At 42.8% G+C, this 12,944-nt stretch overlaps 1 protein-coding gene across 5 annotated transcripts in view; it reads left to right on the forward strand.

The window, feature by feature from the left end:
- Nucleotides 1–12,944, forward strand: part of PLEKHG7 (pleckstrin homology and RhoGEF domain containing G7) — a 181,960-nt gene that overhangs the window by 37,242 nt on the left and 131,774 nt on the right. For 2 of the 5 annotated variants that reach the window (XM_088454471.1, XM_088454505.1), the window contains exon 1: nucleotides 8,531–8,669. The exons of 2 other annotated variants lie outside the window; for them this stretch is intronic. The gene's annotated coding sequence lies outside the window, so the exon portion shown is untranslated. Of the gene's footprint in view, nucleotides 1–8,376; nucleotides 8,457–8,530; nucleotides 8,670–12,944 lie in introns of those variants that run through there. One more of the 5 variants, XM_088454480.1, reaches the window with a different exon arrangement.

Raw genomic sequence — 12,944 nt, forward strand, 5'->3', positions numbered from 1 at the left:
TCAAGATTGTTATTGAGCCACCTGTGCTTAGTCTAACTGATAAACCATTGATTGTGAAAAATGTGCTCAACAATGGACAGCTCTACTCACTTAGGCAAACTCTTGTAGTATATTGAAAGGTCTGTCTGACTGTTTAAATTATAATGCTATAATTGATGACATTAATCTAATAGGAAGATATATATTGTAGTTATTAACCCCTTCACTGCTGGAGCTTTTCTCACCCCTTTGCTGAGCCTTTTTTTTTGCACTTTGCTAGAATTAAAGGTTCCATAGTCCTTTATTTGAGTCTCATTCTCATAGTCCTCACCGGCCTGGGACTAAAAACAACACCTAAAAAAAGGACAAGCACAGTATCATAGTGCCCCATATGACACTGATAATAAATTGTATAGTAAATGCTCAACCCCCCCCCCCCCTTTACGGTTCTAGCCACGTCTTCTCCCTTCCCGACGTTTTTTATCTGTTTACCCCACAAAAAATGGGTCTCACATTAACAAGTTATTGCCTGGTTTTTAGTTCTGCTCTCGGATTATATGCTTGTCTTCTCATATACTGCTATTGTCACATTACTTGTCTGATGCTGTGTACTTTGTTGATCTCAATGAACATACTATTTAAATAAATAAATTGTAAAGTAGCGAAACCCTGCAGTGGAAACGGGTGACCTGAGCTGTCCGACCAGGGTCCCATTTATAGGATGGAGAGTTCCGGATTTTCCGGCGCTTGGTGATGATATCGGCAAGCGCCAGCAGACCAGTTCCACTACACCTGGTCTGAAGGGGATCTATCCTGGATCTGACCCGGTTTGGAACCTTGTTCCAAATACTGGGTCAAACCCTGGACTTAAGGCCCCCATACATCAGCAATTGATTGCAGTAATCGTGCAATTTGCAATCGATTGTGTATAAAAATCTTTCCCTTTTCAATCGATTGCAGATTGCAGAATTGCCACAATTGATTGAAAAAGAGAAAGATTTTTTATACACAATTGATTGCAAGTTGCACGATTGCTGCAATCAATTGCTGATGTATGGGGGCCTTTAGGTGTAAAAGAGGTACAACAAATTACCATCTATTTATTTACAATCTGAATGGCCGATATATCATGTGTGCATTGGCCAGTGTGTACAGACGATATGTCTGTGAACAACATCGTTCACAGAAATATCGCATTGACTGTGCAGCACAGCCGATGGCAGATATATCTGCACATCGTGCTGTGTGTATGGGTGGTCAGATGACCCCCAGTACACTTGCTGCACAGGCCGCCATGCAGGGGACACGACACATCCCCTGGCCAGATGGCAGTGATGGTTGTTTAGTGTATGAACAACCATCTTCTGCAGATATATCTTCAGATCAGTTGATCTGCAGATATAACTTTCAAGAGTGTACCCAGCTTTAGAAACAGGCCTATATGAATAAACTACCAGTTGATGCAATTTAAAGCTGGGTACACTCCTCAATGATGTGCTGACCCAAGTGACACAATATAATGATGTATCACATCGCTCTACATACTGCACGAGCCACAGTAAGATGAGGCAATATATTGTTACATGCTTAATGTAACAAAACTGCGTTGTCCGCGGCATCTTCCCATCTTATGTGCAGCACATGTGACGTCTACATATTGACTGTTGACCTAATGACTGTCTCGACATGCTGACTGTCGACAAGTCATGCCACACCCAAGAGAAGTAACAGATAAGAAGCACTTGTAGTGGAGGCAGATCATGAGAGAGTGAATATTTTTGGTAGCATTTTGGTTAAGAAAAGGTGGTGATCTGGCAAAATGGAGTGGAGATTCAGGTATGACACCAAGCCACTGGGAAATGATGGTGTACTTTATAGTGAGGGAGATTTGAAGGGAGGGAGGAACTCTGGGAGGAGGGCTCTCTTTTGGACATATTGCACTCGAGGTAGCATTAGAACCTCCTTGTGGAGATAGCAGAGAGGCAGGTGGTTACTTCAGAGAGTGCAAAAGGGGAGAGGTCAGGTGAGGATAAGAAGAGATGTACAGTGAGAAAAACAGAGAGGTGGGAATAGAGCCTTGTTGGACTCCAACAGATAGGGTGAGTGAAGGATGTGCAAGACACTAAAGGCCCCCATACATCAGCAATCGATTGTGGCAATTCTGCAATTTGCAATCGATTGGGTATAAAAATCTGCAATGTATAGGCTTCGCAGATTGCAGATTTCAACCAAAAAGTGATTGTAATTGTTAAACCAGATTGTCCAACATGTTGGATGTCACAGATGGATTGGGGCTGTAGATTGCTAGTGTATGGACGTGATCAGCAGATTTGCAGACCATTGCCAGTAAAATGATGGGACTTTCAAGATTGGCAGATCTGTGTTTGCTGCAATCGATCTGCAAATCACTGAAAAAGATCTGTAATGTATGGGCGCAGATTGCTAGATTGGGAAATCCTAAAATCGGGCAATAAATCTTCAAATTGTTCAATTGTAGTTTTCAGATTGCTGATGTATGGGGGCCTTTCGGTAGAGACACTAAAGAAGCCTTTACATACGTAGAAAGCAATTCAACAAATAACTATATCATGAAGGCCAATAATCAGGGCCAGTTCTAGGTTTGTTCAACCAGTGCGGTCGAACAGGGGCCACCCATAGAGTGCGCACCCCTCCCCAACCTCCCAATTTCAGTGGAACAGTACTGTCCCGCTGTTCCAGCCGTTGCCCGAAGTGGCATGCGGGTGGTGAAATCGGGGAGGTTGGGGACCCCCACCGCCATAACTGTGCAGCGGTGCCAGACCCCACTGGAGTCTGAATGGATGCTGTGCGAAGCTAGTGAGGCTCCCCCCAACATGACATTAATTAAAGGTGTGTCATGTGAGCACGCCTATAAATAACCTCATATGGCCCTCCCATATGTACAATTCATTTATAAAACTGCTCTTTAGTAATGATCCATATATATATATATATATATATATATATAGTATAAATCCAATATGTATGACCCAATAATTGCCCAGGTGATTTATTACTCACGCTATATAGATGATATGATACTAGTGTGGGATAGTAATAAGGAAAGCATTTTTGATGTGATTACCAGACATAATAATTGCACCAGCCCTGTGAAGCTAACGTGTAACATCAGCAATTGATACATCAGCAACTGATTGCGGCAATTCTGCAATTTGCAATCGATTGTGTAAAAAATCTCTCCCTTTTTCAATTGATTGCAGATTGCAGAATTGCCACAATCGATTGAAAAAGGGAAAGATTTTTATACACAATCGATTGCAAATTGCAGAATTGCCGCAATCAATTGCTGATGTATATAGATGATATGGCCTTAAGACAGATGAACATTCAATTGATTTTTTGGATGTGAAAATTTATAAGGGTGTAAATGAGTTTAAAACTACACTATTTGTAAAATCCAGAGATCATAATGTTCTGTTAAGTCTGAAAACTTTTCATCCACCAACTGTTTACAGAGGTCTGCCACTTTCACAGCTACTTCGTGTCAGACGTGATATGGAAATTCAAATGAACCACATGATAGAGAAATTTGTGTCTAGGGGTTTCGACCACAACCTTTTGGTTGCTACAAAAAATAAAGTTTTTTCTATCCCTAGAGAAAATACCTTTAAAACTAAACAGAAAAAATCTCTATCTAATAAAGGTGCCCATCCACTAGACGATTAAGTTGAGCGATTGAACGATAACAAACAGCAGTAGACAAGCAGCATAAACAAGCAATAAGGGTAGCAGTACTTTTGGGCACTAGTGAACAGCCAGTTGCCAGACATTTTGCTATAATGGGTCACTCACCAACAGCAATTAAACATATAATTATAGATCATGTTCCCCCCCCCCTTACTAGGGGAGGTGACAGATCAAAATTGTTACTGCAAAAGAAGGTGAAGTGGATTTTTTTTAATTATACCCCTTTTACTCGTAAAATCCGGGTCTGACCCGGAGTTGGAACGGGGTTCCAAACCGGATCAGACCTGGAATTTAGCCGGCGCCGACCCTGGACATTCCCGTGTCGGCGCCGTTCACACCGGAGTCGGGTCTGCATAGACACGGCTTTTCCGGCGTTGAAGTGGATGCCTGGAGATGATGTCATCTCCAAGCGCCACTGAAGCAGGACCAATCGGCCGGCATGTAGCGCGTTCCAGGTCATTGTGACCCGGAGTGCGCCGTTCACACTGTAGGGTTTCACAGGTTACTCCCGTGTTAAACCCTGCAAGTTACCTGGGTTGGATTGCCGGGTCACTCGACCCGACAATCCAACCTTCTCCCCTTTTACACCAAGGAGCTACCCGGGTTAACCTTGCAATAACCCGGGTTTTAGCTCCTCTGTAAAAGGAGTATAAGATACTTTAAGTCCAAGAAAACTAGTCTAAATTAAACCATGGGGCTACATGGTTTCATTTGATGGGGTATATTTACTAAAGTGTGGGTTTTTAGAAGTGGGGTTGTTGCCCATTGCAAACAATCCGATTCTAGCTATTATCTTCTAGAAGGTGCTAGATAAATGATAAGTAGAATCTGATTGGTTGCTATGGGCAACATCTCCACTTCTAAAAACCCGTAGTTTAATAAATATACCCCAATGTCTCTTTGTAGAAATTGTGTGTCTTTTTACCTGTACTTTCCATTTGAACAAACTACCTGTTCGCAAGCAACACATTAGCTGCTTTAGCAGTATAGCATGTAGATATTTGTCAGATGATCAATTGTTATTAGGATGTAGCACATTAGTGATGCTTTAAGGACATGCTTTAAGGTATGTGCGATATTTATGTTATTTCTTTTGTTTTATTGCAGTTTGGTTTGTCTTACCATTATAACTTTGTCATGTGTTAATGTTACTAATAGCTACTAATTAGCTGGGCTGCATTGGTATGTGGAGCTTGGCTACTTGCTTTGATTAATTATCTGCTCACTGGGAGCCTAATAGCTGTGCTACATTGATAGTGTGCAGAGTATCGCTGTTTTACTGCAGACTATATTGCTTCTTATTAACCATGGATTATTATGATTTCATATGCAGGGAGATCATGCCAATACTTTATCATTATATGTCTCATTACTTTTAATGTATTTTTAGTACTTTAATATTATGTTGGTGAAGGGAGCACTTGGTGTGACATCATCAACCTGCATCCCATGGCTGGGAGAGACGCCGGACATAAGGCTACATTGGTGAAGGGGAGCAACTATATATGGTGAGTAGAGCATGTTGTCTGTATTGCCCTGATGAATATGCGCCAGCATTGAAACTGCTATTGCTACCTGGTGGTCTTGTGTTGCTTGCAATCCCTGAGTGCCGCCGATTGTGTGACTATATATATATATATATATATATATATATATATATATATATATATATATATATACAGGGCCGGTGCAAGGTTTCTTGGCACCCTAGGCATTTCTTCAGCCTTGCGCCCCCCCTCGGATAACTAAACAAGCCCTTATACAGTGCCCCCAGCAGTGTTCCCCTCTATGCAGTGCCCCCATTAGTGGCCCCCTATGCAGTGCTCCCAGTAGTGGTTCCCTTATGCAGTGCCCCTTATATAATGCCCCCAGTAGTAGTCCCACCTACGCAGCACCCCTTATATAGTGCCCCAGGTAGTGGTCCCCCTATGCAGTGCCCCTTATATAATGTCCCCAGTAGTCCCCCCCCACTGTGCAGTGCCCCTTATATTGTGCCCCCAGTAGTAGCCTCCCCCCCAGCAATGCCCCCAGTAGTAGCCTCCTCCCAGCAGTGCCCCCAGTAGTAGCTTCCCACCAGACAGACCCACACGTAAAAAAGCTAAAAAAAAACACTTACCATAATCCCGAACCTGCGTCCGCTCCTCTGTCCCCTGGGCTCCGGCAGTCCCTGCGGGCTGCTCTGCATGATGGGAGAGATGTCTTGACATCTCTCCCATCACCCACTGAGGGTGCCGGAAAATGGAGCTCATGACCCTCACATACCCACACTCTGTACTACTTGTATGGAATAAAAAGAATACATATTTATTTAATAACATATAGCGTACATAAAGTGTCAGTGTATCGCTTTATGTACACAAAAACAAATAAAATCAAATACATAAAAAAAATTAATAAATGAAATTTGAAATGACTCCTGTCTCATACCACAGATGGCTGGTGGTGTGTGCCTGTGTTAAGGTGCACATTAAAAATCCATAGGCAGATCAGCAACACACCACTGTTTTGCCCATATCTTTAGGAGTCCATTAGATCACACACGACTGCGGCCAGAATGAGACAAAGGTGTATGTACTAATAATCGCAGCACTGCCGCAATTATTATGTATCCATCTCACTGGGAATATATTCATTTTTAATGAAAATATCCCTGCTATGTACCAAAGGGAACTCGCAGGGACAGCAGTTGCGGTAAACGCTGTCCCTGCAAGTTATATTCTCATCAAATAGAAGAAGTCTTTCACAGAAGTGAAAGACTTTTCAGGGGGAAGCTGTCAGCTTCCGGAGCCGGCCGAGAGGTGCAGGGAAGAGATAAAAAGATCTCTATCCTGCACCTGGGGCCCCCATAGGCTTACAGTAATTTAAGCCATCTGAAGATGTAAACTACTGGGGTTAAACTCAGAAAAGCTTTGATTTTTGGAGTTTAGCACATAGGTGTCAGATCGTAGTCCCCATTGACAATAATGTGGACTGTGATCTGAAGTGCTAATTAGCACTTTACCAGAGATTTCTGTGAAATGTCCTGCATTGTGCTATTAGCAACAATACATAAAATTATGCAGAAACTGCAGTTTCTACATAATTTTATGTAAAAATCAGCTTGATACATATGCCCCAAAATCTGGCACCTACGCCATGAAAGGAATATTCTCCCAGATTTTCATGTTTCTAGGTAAAGGGGTTTGGGCTGGGCGTTCTTGAGTCAGTCAAACCCCTTTTACTCTGATCTAAAAATCCTGGGTTGATGCACATCAACCTGGGATTTTTGTCGGTGTAAATAGATCCACCTGGGTCCAGGGACCCAACTCGGGTATTTTGCATGGTGGGCCTCGGGTCGTTCCTGTGCCAACCTGCAGTGTAAACAGCGCGATCCGGGTCACGATGACTCGGATTATGCTGCATGCTACCCGCTTGACCAGCTTCAATGGCACTTGGAGATTACATCATCTCCAAGCGTCCACCGCAATGCCGGAAGAGCCGGGTCACTGCAGACCTGGCTCTGGTGTGAACGTCGCCGACCCGGGAATATCCTGGGTCTGCGCCACAGTCTGAAAGGGATTAGGGTACTTCCATATCTTTCGGCCCCTGCTTACTCTGCTTGCGTATCTTCAGTATTCAGTGAAGATACGTAAGTAGTGTAAACGTCAGGAAATACTATTCGGACCCTTGCGGGCACGGTGGCTCGCTTCGCTCGCCACATGAATTTATTCCCCTCAATTCCCACTTGGATGGTAGGGAATGACGTTGGACACTGGCTTATAAGGTTGTGTCAAACGTCATTCCCTACCATCCAACGTCATTCCCTACCATTCAAGTGGGCATGGAGTTGGAACAAATCCATGTGGCGAGCGAAGCGACCCACCGTGCCCGCAGCGTGGCGAGCGCAGTGAGCCCACAAGGGTCCGAATAGTATTTCCTTAAGTTTACGCTACTTCCATATCTTCAGCACACATCCAGCAGGGGGCCGCAAAGATACGGAAGTACCGGGGTTAGTTCCAGGTCTGATCTGGATTGGAACCCTGTTACAACCCCAGACTCAGACTTGATACGTTGGTATTATTATATAGATATATATATATATATATATAATCTAGATTTCCCCGTAAAAAAATTTCATCCTTTTTTTTAATTCCATTAATGATAAATATTTTTTTCCAGAAGAACAGTTTTCTTTCTGCGCAGAGCTTCACCGGTCTTTCAGGGATGTGAGTTACATAGGAAAGAAAATGTGAGCTGAAAGGCCAAGTATTACATGACAGGGGATTCCTTGGTACATTCACCTGATGATTGTGTATTATATTGTGGCAATCTATTATGCTGAGCAACTTCAGTTCAAAGGTATCTCAGTGATGTGAGTTATGAGTGACACAGTCATGCAGATGAATGCACTCATATTGGAATGAGGAAACTCCGCACTAAACTATCATGTAAAATCGCACGTTACATGTTAATATCATTAAAGTAGCAAAGCATTTAAAAGTGAAGTTGCTAAAATGGCTGTTTCTGTCCTAAAATAAACACAGCAGGTGTCCAGGGTATAAGGGCGGTGCTGTGACAAGTTCTGTCAGCTGTCTCATGTTACCAGATTAACCTGTTCCCTGACAGACAGACTTGTAGGAGGCAATTTACACTAAACTGTGTGGAATTACTCCGATGTATCATTGTCCAGCGAAGCTCCGTGCCTCAGTGAGGGAGGAAAGCGGGGGAGTCACATGACGGTGCCTGGTCTCTGAGGCGATGATCGGGCTGCAGTGAGTGTTGTGTGATTGGAATTCGCTGATGACTGTCTATATCTGTCTGTCCTCTGTGGTGGTGGGAGGGGGAGGAGAGGCTGCAGCGCTGACAGTCACAGGTACTGCCCGGGTGTGTCACCGCGCCTGACTGACTGGCCGGTAATACAGTTTGGGTAAAGTACACGACGTCAGAAGGACCCTGTGGAATAAAATGAACAGCAGCTGGAAGCTGTGAGTATGTCCTATGTATAATAAGTGCATCAGACAGGGACGATTGTGATAGATTTGTTACTGTGCTGGTGTAGTGTGACAAGTGTTTATACTGATTAGCACCCGGGACAGAAGGTGCTTACTTCAGCTTGTCACCTATGTTCTTGTATATGTGTATCTAGTATGCATTATATTCAGCTCCTCTGAGTTTACATTGCTTAGCAATTCTTTATATGTACTTTCTTAACACTGGAAAACGTTTTGCTTACTTGCTAAATCATCAGTTATCCATATAATATGGGATGGGTCACTTGTAAATACACAGCAATGGGCAATGCAACTATTAGTACTGTTACAGTACTTTAAAATCTTTTTATTGCATGATCAATGTCAACATGTACAATATTCAGTGATAGCCTGGAAGCAATGCATAGATTAGTGTGAGGGGGGGACATTCAAACAATCTATTTTTGAAAGTTGTGTTGAATGTTTGGTTGTGGGAGTGGGATTGTGGGAAAAGAATAAGGAAAATGGTGGGTGGAGAATGGGGTAAATGTTAGGGCATGTGGTTTGAGATAAAGGCTCTCAAAATCTGAGAGGAGCATATTGTTAGGCAGAAATTGGTAATCTCAAATTATGATGTGATGGTTGTGGTTCCCAAATACCACAGCATGATTTTGTGGCATTTTTAGCAAAGAACTTTGGTAGTAGTGGTTCCCAAACTCTGTCCTCAAGGAACCCTAACAGTCCAGGTTTTCAGGATATCCCTACTTAATGACTTAATTAGTAACTGTCAGTTTGATTATACCATCTATGCACAAGCATGGATATCCTTAAAACATGAACTGTTAGGGTGCCTTGAGTACCGTGGTTTGGGAACCCCTGGTGTACAGCGAGAATTCTTCCAATTGGCTGTAAACCGGCAGGTGGTTGCAACAATTTTGTGCCTGAAACTGATTGTATTGTTCAGCTGGACCAAGACCGAGATGATACATTTTAATTAAAGAGGGATGTCCATCTGGGCCACCATTCATGATTTTTTTAAATTTTTTTTTTATGATCTGCCAAAAATATATACGTTTAGGACGACTTCACCAGATGTGATGAGAACGACAGGATTAGTGCATTCCCACGTACATCTGCCCGAGTCTGTGGAGAACATCTTATGTAGTTTTGTAGGAACACAACACCAGCAGCAATACAAAAGCTTTATTTTGCTCAATTCAAGGTACTAGAATTATACTCTTGTCTTTGCACATTCTTCCTCAACTAGGAAGTGAGGCAGGTCGGCCTCTTAGTGCAATTTGCATGTGTCTCTTGCTTGTGCTCTTGTATCAAGTCCTGAATAATTAGTGGAGATAAGGCTTTCCTAAGAATCACTGCATAAAAGAAATATTACATTTTTAAGGGCCTTCCTGGGCTGTTTCATACAAATGTCTAAGCTGCAATATTGTCATAGAAGTTTTTACTTGAGATTGAGAAATCTTTTTGGATCTCTGCAAATTGATTGGAAAGTGCAATTCTGCACTAGTTTGCTCCTGCCAGCAAAGGCCAATGGAATGAGTTCCACAACAGAAGGTAAAACTGGGATGCTTCTAGAGCAGAAGGGGGTAGATGTATGAAGCCCAGAAACGGTATCAGCGCACGTTATGTGCGCTGATACCGCTTCTCCCCGATGTATGATCGGGGTCTGGGCGGTAAATGACAGGGGCGCTATGTGCCCCTGTCATTATCGGCGCTGCTATCTACAAGATAGCAGCGCTGATAGCCTGGGCTATGTATGAACGGTCAGATCGTCTGACCGTTCGGCCGGCTGTAGCTGTCGTTATCGACAGCTACAGCCTGGCGTTAGCCTATCCCCACAGCAGGGACAGCGCTGTCCCTGCAGCGGCGGCTACCGGCTCCATGCGCGGATCTCGCGATACTTGCGAGATCCCGCGCATGCTCAGTGGAGCCGGCCGGGACAGAGACACACTAGTGCTGATGCGCTGCTGTCTCTAGCGGGTAGCGCCGGAGGGGGGAGTTAACGCTCCCCCTCTCCGGGCCGATGAGGTGTTTATACAGCTCATCGGTAGTGCTTCCTGCTTCGCCTCGGTAAAGAGGCGAAGCGGGAAGCGTTATAGCGGCACGGTAAGTGCTGCTATAATACATCTACCCCAATAACTGGTAAATGAGATGGAGCTCAGTTAAAGGGAAATTCTTGGGAGCAAAGTCCTGATTTATTGGTGTTGTGCACTGCTTAACACACAAAGAGGGGAAATCCATTCAGTGCGATGGCTGCAAATTTCCTTCAGAATGGCCATCTGAAAGCTGATAGCGACCAGTAACTTTGCTAATTTTTCCCTTGCTTCCCATTGAGTTGTGCAAGAAAATTAGCAAAATATTTACTAATAATACATGGTAATGTGCACAATCAGACATAATGTTAACATCCAGTTGCACATTGCACTGAATTGAACTCTCCACAAGATATCCACAATTGCAATGAGAGCCAGTTGCTGCTCAAGATGTTGGGAAGCATTTCCGGGACATGTGTGATTTGCCAGTCTGGCACAGGATCCTTTAAGCGCAGTATTGAGGGAAACTGCAGATGCACTTAGCCGGGGACATAACTAGTGTGGTGCGACGTGTGCCCCGCAGGGTAGGGGGTGCTGTTTGGGCCTGTCAATTTCATGTTTATAATCATTCTCACTTGTAGCTTACTCTTCTTTGATCCCTGGCATCTCCTAGCTGCCACCATCTCCCCGGAATCAGCCTGATTTACCGCCGGCCGCATGGCCGGCAGGTCTAATCCCGACAGCGGCAGCCCGACAGAGGAGGAAATCCCGATCGTCCTTCAAACCTAACCATAACCCTGGATACATACATACAGTCTGGATGCTGGCGCCGGGATGTTGACTGGTGTTTGGATTCCGGTGCTGGTATTCTGAGCGCTGGCATCTTGACCGCCAGGATTTAAACTTCATCCCTACAGCAGATCCGCAAAATGGAACTAATTTCAACTCGGTGTCAGCCATTTAATGTGGTTGTCTAATAAATGTAATCTGCAAATATGTGGACAGCTTAAGAGGTTTTACAATTCAATTTGGCTAAATGAATTGGATATGCATAAATTGCTGGATCAGAAACAAAGTAATGCACCAACTTTAATATTATAAGTACATCAAATGCCATTTAAATTAAGTAGGAGAAGTAAACTATGAGTTTCACGCCATTAGTCATGCTGCTATTTTATTCTGTGCACTTACATAGCAGGTAAATGAGTGTCTTTATAATTCACTATAATAAGCCTCTCCTAGTTGTAAATAAAAAAAGTATTGAGCTGGGTAGTCATTCTTATAATGACTGCTAAATGATGTGTAAGGTATTATGTAGAACTGCATTTTAAGCAGGATTGTACTTCTAAACAGAGCTGAACTTTCTTTCCTGTGTGAAAATTATTTCATGGCTGGAGGGCTAATGTAAAATAATGAATTCTTGTATAAAAGACATAACATAATGTACAGTCTACTGTAATATCTGTCCCCATTATTATTGTTATTATAATTATTAATATTATTAAGATTTAATTTTGGTTATGAATCCAGTGACACTATAATTAGTGAGTTATAAAACCAGGAACAACAGTTAACATCTATGCTTAGTAATTAGAGCCCATGTTGTCAATTCAGAGATCATTGTATAAAATATGTTTCTTTAGTTACTGTAGGTATAGTTGGAGATTAGGCACATAATCATTAGACCTTTATCACACTGTTACTATTACAACTGAAACCAGTGTTTCCTTTGTGCTCACTGCAAAGAGCATAAATGAGGAACATGAAATACAATCAGATTCTTTCATGATTGTAAAGCTGGGTACACACGTAAAAATTTTCTGTCCAATCAGCCAACTAGTTGATTGGTTGGAATGAAAACCTGGTAACGTATAGGAGTAAAGGCCCCCATACAGCAGAGATGGATTGCAGCAATCGTGCATATTTGAAATCGATTGTGTATAAAAATCTTTCCCTTTTACTATCAATTGTGGCAATTCTGCAATCGATTGAAAAAGGGAGAATTTTTTATACACAATCGATTGCAAATTGCACGATTGCTGCAATCCATCTCTGATGTATGGGGGCCTTTACTGATGATTAGCAATTTGCTCCTAAATGCCAGAAAACAGATGAAAATGGTCGTCAGACAAGCTTGTTAAATGTTTGATATAAACAATTTGTTCAAACAACAGTTTTTGTCCATTTTCCGGCATTTTCATTCCAACCAATCAACTAGTTGGATGGTTGTACAGAAAAT

Source organism: Taudactylus pleione, unplaced genomic scaffold, assembly GCF_031769625.1.
Source record: "Taudactylus pleione unplaced genomic scaffold, aTauple2 ptg000040l, whole genome shotgun sequence".
Lineage (NCBI taxonomy): Eukaryota > Metazoa > Chordata > Amphibia > Anura > Myobatrachidae > Taudactylus > Taudactylus pleione.